This window comes from Notamacropus eugenii, chromosome 2 (genome assembly GCF_028372415.1).
Source record: "Notamacropus eugenii isolate mMacEug1 chromosome 2, mMacEug1.pri_v2, whole genome shotgun sequence".
NCBI lineage: Eukaryota > Metazoa > Chordata > Mammalia > Diprotodontia > Macropodidae > Notamacropus > Notamacropus eugenii.
This window is the reverse complement of record NC_092873.1, coordinates 303,456,004-303,463,803: the sequence shown is the minus strand read 5'-3', so window position 1 is coordinate 303,463,803 and position 7,800 is coordinate 303,456,004. Positions and strand designations below refer to the sequence as shown.

The 7,800-nt window shown below is 41.4% G+C and overlaps 2 non-coding genes across 2 annotated transcripts; one reads left to right on the top strand and one right to left on the bottom strand.

The window, feature by feature from the left end:
* The first annotated feature begins 1,775 nt into the window (after positions 1–1,775).
* On the top strand, positions 1,776–1,848 carry TRNAK-CUU (transfer RNA lysine (anticodon CUU)). Its single transcript has one exon. It is a non-coding gene; the product is annotated as a tRNA-Lys (tRNA).
* Positions 1,849–3,672: 1,824 nt separating this feature from the next.
* Positions 3,673–3,745, bottom strand: TRNAV-CAC (transfer RNA valine (anticodon CAC)). The gene has a single exon. It is a non-coding gene; the product is annotated as a tRNA-Val (tRNA).
* Positions 3,746–7,800: the final 4,055 nt, after the last annotated feature.

Genomic DNA, 7,800 nt, shown 5'->3' with positions numbered 1-7,800 from the left:
AATTGACTCTTGCCTGTGCTTGTCTCGGTCAGTCCATTTCATATGTATATGCATAATATGATAGAGAAATATTCATTAATCTGCTCCAAGTACATCCTGTTTCTACAGAACAGCAATTTTCATATTGAAGACTAAGGTTTCCATCTCTGCTGCTTTTTAGTACTTAGGTTTTGTAGCACAGTGGTCATAATATTTTTAGTGGACTGAAAAATCAGACTAGCCTTATTTAGTCCCTCCATTTTCCCAGAACTGCAATCTATTCTAGAGTAGTCCTCAGCTACAAGAGAAGTTTCCTCATGGTCACGCCAAAACATTTGGTTCTGTGAGTCTCCTGGTTCCGAAAGAGTTCTTAGAAATATTGGGATCATAGCGCAAGGGAAGGAAAGAAATCCTAAATAAGACTGGGAAAAACAATGACAGAGCACTTACCTAGCTTGGTCATGATGCTCAAAACCACACATCTTGCAACACACATGCCTGTCACACAGAGCCTACTGTTTACAACCTGAAGATATCAGCTCTTTGGCAACTGTTACCCCCATCCAATGTCCCCTAACGTATTTTCCCTTTGCTTGCACACCTGTTTTTTGGGGATGCGGAAGATTTAACAAAACGAAACACACACAAAACAAAAACCCTGTCAAAATCCCCCCAAGGTCTTTGCCATTGACCTCAGGTAGCATTTCTTCTTTCCCTTATGATGGCCTGCTTCCTTCCCCACCTAGGGCCTTCTCAGAGAATCATCAGATTTAGTAGAAGCCTTTCTCAGTTGCATCCTTTGGGACTCAGGTCCTGCCTTTCCCAGAGATGGGGTGGAGGACAAAGGGGAGAGAAGCCAGAGTGAGTGAGGAATGGAGAAAGTGCATTTGGGAAGGTACAGTTGAAAAGGAATTGGAAGAAGGCATCTTGTCTTGAATTCCAGGACATTTGCCAGTTCCCCACTCTGTTTATTTCATTTCTCACCCCATATCCTCTTCAAAAAGTGGACATTTTCCTCTACCAACAGAGCACAGTCAGTTTCCTGAGACTAAGATGATTCTGTTTTGAGGGGAGAGGAGGGATAGAGACAGGACTTCACTGTTGAGAAGCCGATAGACACTTGACTGAGAAAACAAAGGAAAGATGGAAAGGAGAGAGAAGGGGAGCATCCATGCAAGTATCATCAATTGTCTGCTTAACTGCAAACCTTGTCATTTCTTATTGAATAGAATAGAGTTGCTTGAAAAAAACAGAACTATAAATTAATGTGAACTGTAAATACTCCAAATGGCAATGAAAAGTAGTGAAAGGTAATATTTCTTAAAATTGTCCCATGTTTCAATGGCTAACCCCCAGAATTTGAAAGCCAATGGTCCTAGTTCTCTCTGGAACCATTTAAGTATCATTTTTACCATAATCATTTTATCTATGTGCCAGTTTTTCTGGATTTCGGTCATGGTTTAATGTGGCCAGTCTCTCTTACTTACCTTTTCAACCACCAAGGGTCAATAGCCAAAGAGAAAAAACAAACAAACAAGAAAAATAGTGCCCATGTGAGCCACTTTCTTTATCTCTGAGTGCAGTTTCAATTAAATTGTTTGCATTTTTATCAAAATAGAAGCTGGGTTTAAAAACAGTGGTCATAACTTCACATCCTGACTTTGATGATTACTCCCTTTGTGACTTTGGGCAAATCATTTCCAGAGCCTCAGTTTCCTAGCATCCAGTATTAATTTTCCTTCAGGTTGACGCTTTTATTTCTTCCATGCAACTAGGGCTCTTACCTACGCCTTCCCGCCCGGCTAGCTCAGTCGGTAGAGCATGAGACTCTTAATCTCAGGGTCGTGGGTTCGAGCCCCACGTTGGGCGATTCTTTTGTTGGTTTACCCTATTTTCTTTGGACCTTATGGATATCAGTTACTCAACAAAGTTTTATTAAGTGCCCGTCCGGACAACTGACAGTTCAGCTGAGCTACCCCAGCTCCTTTCCATCCCTTCTCTCTGTAAAGTAATGAGACTTGCTGGCCTCTAAGATACCTTCTATGTTCCTATATGAATCAACATGAAGAACATGACATCTAGCATTGTTTCCGTCAAGGTGGCATTTACTTTGTTTCTTCAGCACTGTTCCCTCTGTAGCTCATTTGGTATAATACGACACTACATTCATTACAGATTCCTAGAATTCAGTCTCACTTAAGATGACAGTCAATCAAATTACTATACAATCCTTCCATGTCTCATGTGCAAAGCATCACAGATAGATTTTCGCTTTTTTTCTACAAGAAAGAAAAGAAAATTCTCTGTCCCTGAAGAGTTTTTATGCTACTGGGATTCTCCATTAAGGGGGTGGAGATTCAATCTGTAAACCCAAGGGAACCTGAGGAGGGAAAGATCACTAATAACTGGTATTGAAAGGTGAGGATGCGATAGGGAGCTTTGGCAGCTCCAGAAACAAAATAAGTAAAAGGAAGAGGGTTGTGAAAGAAGATTATCTGGCGCAGTGCAACAGACCAGAGTTAAAATGAAAAGAAAAAAAAAGTTCGAAGTGCTGTTTTTCGGGCACAAAACATAGTGTCTGAAATGGACTGAGAGGTGGAGGCCTGTTTTTTCCCGGTCTCTCTACCCCTCAATATTCTTTGCCTCTTCTCTCTTAACCTTTCCCTACCCAGCCTTCTTGTCGCACAGGGCCGAAAGTAAGTGAAAATCTGGTGCGAAAGAGAGAAAACGAAAATGGTTGTTTCACGTTCTAGAGCCTTAACACCATGGTTTCTTCTGGTGCACTAGAGGAAAGCAGCAATTGGCCTTTTCTCTGGCTAGCACAGTTGTTAGAACACAAGACTCTCAATGTCAGGGTCGTGAGTTCGAGTCCTACGATGGATGAGTGTTTGGTTTTTACCTTATTTTCTCCGGATCAGACTGTCTCAGTCACTCAGCTCAACAAATAAGTGCCTACCCAGACAGCTGACAGTTCCATTTGGACAACGCAGCTTCCTTCCTTCTTTCCCTTCTTTCACTCCTTCCTATCCAGTGTGTTACAAGATTTCCTTGCCTGTGACCAAATCGCTCCTTCCACCGTAATTTCCATAAAAACCACTGCCTCCTCTTTTTTTCTGCAGCTTCCAGTAGCCGCACTGGAGTTGAAATAGGGAATTTTGGCCTGGAGCTACTACCAATAACCTCAGCAGGGCCAAGCATCAGGAGGAAGCGAGAAATTCACACCAGAAGTGTATTTTTTTTAAGCCTTCTGTGCACCGCCAGGGAACCAAAACACCTAATCCAGAATGGAATGGTCCTCTTCTGGGGTTTTCGTTCCTGAGTCACTGAGTCTGAAAGGGGCGGTGCATCCCTCTACTATGAGGTCTGACAGGAGAGGACTATTAAGCATAAACACCTACCTACCTGTTGGCCTTTCCACAGCCCCAGGACACATCTCCCTGGAGAGGATGCACATGCACTGCTCCCTCTACTACACCTCGAAAACCCCGGTGTGTGTGTCCTGAAAGTTCCTGAAAGTTCCTGAACTCGAGGAAAATACAGCAACGCACGCCTAAGAATTACGCAGAACAGTATGAACTAATTGCCAGACAGGTGATTCATGACATTCCTGTATCGTTTGTTCCGCTGTTCCTGACAATTGATTTCCGAGAACTGTGTCAATGTGGCCTGGCAAAAAGAAAACCAGAAAAGCCGTGTTTCCGCCCGGTTTCGAACCGGGGACCTTTCGCGTGTGAGGCGAACGTGATAACCACTACACTACGGAAACCGCCTCCAAAGAATCCTCTTCTCCTTCACACCTGAAATTTATGTGGCAGTTTCAGTTTGGTCTTGGCAATATTTACCTGGCTCTGATAAATTTCTTTGGGGTTCTAAATTCACCCCGGCCTCTGTGCGTGAATTGCCACTCACAAACCATCTGATGTTTCTCCCTCCCACCTCTCCACACCAGTCCTGGCACCTGCTTCTTCCCTGGAGGTTTCAACTTCCTACTCAGCCAATCTCCAGCATACGTTTCTCTCTCAAACTACTGCCGTTTCCTCCAGGTGTACATACTATCTCTGATACTCACAAAAGGACGCTGGATCAAACTTCCCAGCTAGGGCCTATATCAGTTCAATACTTATACATGCTCCCTAGACCTATCATCCACAAGAACATAGTAATAATAATAAGGCAATCTGCTAATAGGGATTTCTCTAGTGAAGAAGGCAAGGTTGCTGTTCCCAACTTATCACCTACTCCCACCTAAAATCTGAAAATTTTGTCGTATAACATATGCAAGGAATAATTGAAAAGTTATAGTGGTGATTAATTCTCAGTCCAAAAGAGATAATCATGGATTATGGGGAGATACATTTTCAAAGTAAGAAACATAAATCGTTCCCCCAAAATCATAAACATAACGTTTATTATGTTCCTATTATGTCCTATGCACAGTGCTAAGCATTGAGGAGATAAAAAAGAGGTAAAAGATAGTCCCTACCCTCAAGGACTTCACAGTCTAACGGGAGAGACAAACAAATATATGTGTATGTGTGTGTGTATATATATACATATATGTGTGTATGCATGTAGAAACAAGCTGCATACAGGATAAATAGGAAATAATTAAAAGATTCCCGAAGGCACTAGAATTAAGAGGGGTTGGGAAAGGTTTCCTGTAGAAGAGATTTTAGCAGGGACTTAGAGGAAGCCAGAAAAGCCCATTAGGCAAAGATGAGGAGAGAAAGCATTCCAGGCATGGGACACAGAGGAAATTCTCCAAGCTGAGAGATGGAATGTCTTATTTGTGGAAGGGCAAGGAGACCACTGTTACTAGATGGAAGACAATGTGAGGAGGAGGAGGATGTAAGAAGGCTGGAAAGGTGGGAGAGGAAAGGGAATAGATTTTGAATGGCTTTAAATTCCAAACAGAATATTTTGTATTGATTCTGGACATGATAAGCAACCACTAGAGTCTATTGAGTATAACTGAGCTTTAAGAAAATCCCTTTTGTGGTTGAATGGAAGATGAATTGGAGAGGGGAAAAACTTAAGGCAAGCCCACTCATCAGTAGGCTCTTGCAATAGTACAAGCAGGAAAAGACAAGGGTGTTTGTCAAAGTGGTGGCAGTGTCAGAGGAGTAAAGAGTGGGTATTTGAAAGGTGTTTACAAAAATGAAATCTATAGACCTTAGCAACACATTGGATATAAGGGGTGAGAAATAGTGGGTCCAGGATGACTTCTAAGTTGTGAGCCCTGAAAGACTGAGAGGAAGGTGTCATCCTCTGCAGTATTAAGAAAGATAACAAAGGGGGAAGATTTAGGGGGAAAGCTACTGAGTTCTATTTTGAACATATTTAGTTTGTGGTGTCGTTTGGACATCTAGTTTAGTATATCTGAAAAACAGTTGGAGATAGGAGATTAGAGAACAGCAAAGAGGTTGGGACAGGATGAGTAAATTTGAGAATCATCAGCATAGAGATGATAGTGAAATTCATGGGAGATGATGAGATCACAAAGTGTTCGGCCTAGAGGCCGATGAGCTACCCGAGCCTTCCGCGGGTCTTCGGTGATCAGCCGGATAACCGTGTTGAGAGAAGAGACTTTCCAGAGTCAAACAAGGGTTAGGCTTTATTCAGGGTCTTAGTTACATATCCATATGCAGGGTGAATTCTTCCTCAGAAGAGAGGAATCCTCCTCCTCCCAAGGGGCAAGGATCATACAGCAAGAGGATGGGAGCAGAAGAGGGGACCCTCTTCCCTCCAAGGGCCCCTCAGCACGAAGAGCGCCTTCAGGCTTTCCTGTCCCTACTTAAGCTCTCCTGCCGCATAGTTTGCACGTGAATACCGTGAGTGCTCTCAGCCTCTAGCTAATCAATAACAGGTGTGCTCAGACCACGGGCCAATCTCTAGGGTGGGATGCTCTCCCCAGCAAGTTTCCCACTGAGAAGAGGTGGAAATGCACGAGATAGCCCGTGTTTCATGCCTCAGTCCCCAGCTGTTCCCTGGGGGGCCTCGTGAGAACTCTGAGGTTTAGAGGTCCTCACTTTTACCTTCCTGAGACTGTCCACGTGAAGACTGAGCTTACACCCCCAACAACCAAGTGAAATGGTACAGAAGGAGAAGAGAAGAGGAGCCAGGATAGATCCCTGAGGGACAACTCTGGGTAGAGGGAGTGATCTGGAGAAGGATCCAGAAAAAAAGAAAGAAAAAAGAATCCCCCCCAAAAATTAAAAAAAGATAATATCAAGGAGGAGGGGAGTGATCAACAGTGTCAAAGGCATCAGAGAGGTCGAGGAGAATGAGGACTAAGAAAAAGACATTCAATCTGGCAACTAAGAGATCACTGATAACTTTGGAGAGAATAGCTTCAGTGTAATAATTTGGAAAACTGGATTGTAAGAGGCTAAGAGAAGAATGAGAGAAGAGAAATTTGAGTCACCTATTGTAGTCAGTCTTTTCAAGTTTAGCTACAAAGGACATGAATGGGGAGGAGGGAGTGGAATACTGACACCCATTTATAAGCAAAGGGATGAAAATTGAAACAACTCTAAGATATGAACTCATCAAATGAGTAAAAATTAATTAATTAGTTAATAACAATTAAAAGCAATGAAATCCAATGCTGGTGGGGTTGTGGGGACAAGATGCTATTATCAATTTATGGTGGAATTGTCAAATCCTAGAATTCTTTTAGAAAGCAATCTTCCAGTATCCAGTAAAAGTTCCTAACTCAAATATATATTTCCATCCAATATTTCCATTGCGGTATATGTACCCTGAAAGAACTATCCAAAAGGTCAACAAAAAAGGAATCTATTTGAAAATTCTCATAGCCACATTATATCTAATGAAAACATGAACAATGTAGTGACTTCTATAATTTAATTTCTAATTCTTTTACATAATGGTTGAACCAATTTGTAGCTCCACCACTACTGAATTCATGTTCCTGTCTTCTCAATGCCTCCTTCCAACCTGACTATTCTCATCCTTTGTCATCTTTATCAATTTTCTGGTCCTTAGGAGAATCCTCAGGATTGTTTTGAGGTACATTTTTCTTATTATATGGTGTTTTCAGTATGATTTCATTAGGTGGGTGATATTTAAAATTCTTTTGAAAACCCTTAATATCCATTGATGCAATGGTCTGTTTTGTCAGTTGATGGATTACTCAGCCTTATATAGATGAGTAAATTTCTGTGTTTTCTGAATATCAGTCTTTCAAAACTAATAGATATAATTTTTTTCCACAGTTCACAGTCTCCATTCTTAAGCTTCCTGAATTGATCATGTTCCTACAGAAGCATTTAAATGTTTTATTAAAACAAGAATAGCTTCTTTTAGGATACCACCTAGTTGTGTTTATGAAAAGCACCTCCTCCCTAGTTCCTCCAAACGATAATGCTGTGACCTGATAAATTTGGGTGAAGCATCCACTTGAAACATATAGTATACCAAGGAAGGAGATAATCTGAACCTATTTTCTGTCTAAATGAGTTCCTGTGTTCCCAAGAGGGTTTGTTTTCCTCTTACTAAATGAATTACTGTTGATATTTTTTTTTTGTTGTAACATTGTCTACATTTGGCAATATATCCCTGCCTTTTTCACAAAGACCTATAATAAAGAATCAGAAAAAATGAGGGAAAAAAGATCAGCAAAACTAACACATAGAAATAGTACGACATTTTATGCAGTGCTCCACAACCATGGTCACTCACCTCTTCAAATGACTCTTCTTTGTGGTCACCCTGGGACATTATAATTCCACCCCATTTAATTTTGATTCTTTTATAGTTGTTTTTCTTGTCATTTATGTGTATGTGCTGATTTCTTGA